At 39.8% G+C, this 2,500-nt stretch overlaps 1 protein-coding gene across 10 annotated transcripts in view; it reads left to right on the top strand.

Annotated features, from left to right (window-relative positions):
• LOC124428836 (lachesin-like) overlaps positions 1-2,500 on the top strand; it is a 73,426-nt gene that overhangs the window by 22,162 nt on the left and 48,764 nt on the right. For 2 of the 10 annotated variants that reach the window (XM_046973388.1, XM_046973387.1), the window contains exon 1: positions 1,109-1,385. The exons of 7 other annotated variants lie outside the window; for them this stretch is intronic. The gene's annotated coding sequence lies outside the window, so the exon portion shown is untranslated. Of the gene's footprint in view, positions 1-1,108; positions 1,386-2,500 lie in introns of those variants that run through there. One more of the 10 variants, XM_046973390.1, reaches the window with a different exon arrangement.

Below are 2,500 nucleotides of genomic sequence, written 5' to 3'. Positions count from 1 at the left end.
TCCTTGACGATGGCTTAATTAGCGTAATTCTCGAATCGTTAATGTCGAATAAAGAAGGAAATAGAAGGATAGAAGGATGAAAATAAAGATTTGATATAATTTATTCTTAACAAAATATTTTATTTGCGTGTCGATAATTATCATAATATAAAGAGAGATAAATTAATAGGATTAATGGGATGATTTGTATGGATCGTTGAAATCTCATAAGGAAATAATTTAACGAATATTACGCATATCCTTTAATAGCTATAAAAGATAGCTTACTTCGCGTTTGTCCTTGTTCTTGTACCGGTGCAAATTACCGGAGCCTTTTTATCCTTTGAAGTTGCAGCAATAGCAGCAGCGGTAGCAACGGCACCGTGTCGCGTCCTGGTGGTGTGTCCTGCCGCCTTTACGATTAAATCAGCCCTGATCTCCTTCTCTCTTTTCCTCTCTCTCTCTCTCTCTCTCTCTCTCTCTCTCGTTCTCGCTCTTGCTTTCTGTGTACCTATCTCTCTGTCTATCTTTCTTTTTCTCATTCGTTTCTTCTTTCTTCGTCACTTCGTCCTTTTGCTTCTTTCACCTCTCTTTTCGATTTGCTTTCTAATTCTCTGTTTCTCCTTCTCTCATTCCCTCTTTCTCCCTCTCTCATTCTCTCTCTCTCTCTCTCTCTCTCTCTCTCTCTCTCTCTCTCGTTCAGTCTGTTTCGACGAGCGTGCGCGTCTCGTCCTGTTCAGTTTTCTCTATGGAAGAACGAGGTAGGAAGAGAGTAGGAAGAGAGTAGGAAGATGAGAAGGAACGATGGAGAGTAGAAGAAGAAGAAGAAGAAGAAGAAGAAGAAGAAGAAGAAGAAGAAGAAGAAGAGAAGAAGAAGAAGGAGGAGGAAGAGGATGAGGAGGAGTAGGTAGGACGGGAAAGGGTGAAAAAGGAAAGAAAGGGAAGAAAGAGGAAAAGGAATAGGAGGACGAGGACAAGGATATAGAAGGAGGAAGAGGAGGTGATGGCGATGGTGGAAGAGAGAGGGAGAAGGAATAGAGTAGGAGGAGAATAGGGAGAGTTCTGTTGGAAGAGTAGGAACAGGAGGTGGAGGCGGTGGTAGTGGAGGAGAAAGAGGAGGAGGAGGAGGTAGAGGTAGAGGTAGAGAGGTAGAGGTAGAGTAGAGTAGAGTAGGAGAGGACCATCAGGATCCCGATCAGTTTACCGGCATCTCTCAGTCTGTACGGTCACGTTCGGGACGCGTGCCGCGTTCCTCCAATCACGTGTGTTCGTTTACCATGAGCAACAAATTTTTTATCCGCCCCAACCTGACGACGTTGTGCTCCTCATGCTAATCGTTATTGTTGCCGACGTTATTCCAGAGGCCAATCACGACATGTTCAAATTTACATTGGAAAATATTCGAGGTTTGTCGAGCTTGCTTCTATCTTACTTTTCTTTTTTTTCTTTTCTTCTTCCTTCTTCCAGTTTTCTTTTCTATTTTTTTTTTTTTTTTTTTTTTTTACTTTCTAACACTTAATCGTTCTTCATTTCAATTTCAGCACCCCTCCCCCTCTACTTTTCTTTCTTTCTTTCTTCCTTCCTTCCTTTTTTATTTTCTCTCTTGTTTTTCCTTTTGCCTTGTTTTGCTTCGTTTCGTTTCGTTTTGGTTTGGTTTGTTTTGTTTTGTTTTGTTGTGTTTCAATTCGTTTAGTACGATCTTTTTTCTTTCTTTCTTTCTCTCTCTCTCTCTCTCTCTCTCTCTCTCTCTCTCTCTCTCTCTCTCTCGTGCGAGAGAGAGGACGTTCTTCTCGTGGAATTTAACCCTCCTCGTTATTTCGAATTTTACACTAGTATTTTCTTCTTTTTTTCTTCTATGTTCCTGTTTTCTTTCTTTTTTTTTCTTTCTCTTTCTCTCTCTCTCTCTCCCTCTCTCTCTCTCTCTCTCTCTCTCTCTCTCTCTTGCATCTTTTTATTTTTCTTCTTCCTTTTATTTTATTTCCTTTTTCTTTTTTTTTTCTTATTTTGTCCTTTATGCTTAATTTTATTTCTGTTCACTTCTCGTCCAATTCTTGCGTTATGAAAAATTATAATTACGATCGTTATGATGAGTTGGGCAAGGAAAGAGGGATAGGGATGGGGAGGGGAGGAAGAAGGAGAGGCAAAGGAGGAACGGGCAAGAGAATTTTTACAATTCCAGAGAAAAATTGAGAGGGAGATAGAGATAGAAATAGAAATAGAGATAGAGATGGAGATAGAGATAGAGATAGAGATAGAGATAGAGAAAAAGAGAGATAGATAGATAGATAGATAGATAGATAGAGAGAGAGAGAGAGAGAGAGAGAGGGAGAGGGAGAGAGAGAGAGAGGGAGAGATTCGTACTTTGCATTTTCTATGCGATCGTGAATAGCATGGGAAAAGGAAGAATGCCAATGCTTTATACTTTTCAGGATTATATTGTGCGTTTTATTATACAGAAATCAGACTTATCTTTGAGTAAGAGGAGTCCTGTAGTTAGATTTTCTTGTTCCTTTTTTTTTTC

This window comes from Vespa crabro, chromosome 13 (genome assembly GCF_910589235.1).
Source record: "Vespa crabro chromosome 13, iyVesCrab1.2, whole genome shotgun sequence".
Classification (NCBI taxonomy): domain Eukaryota; kingdom Metazoa; phylum Arthropoda; class Insecta; order Hymenoptera; family Vespidae; genus Vespa; species Vespa crabro.
The sequence above is the reverse complement of the archived record's forward strand: the minus strand, read 5'-3'. Positions and strand labels throughout refer to the sequence as shown.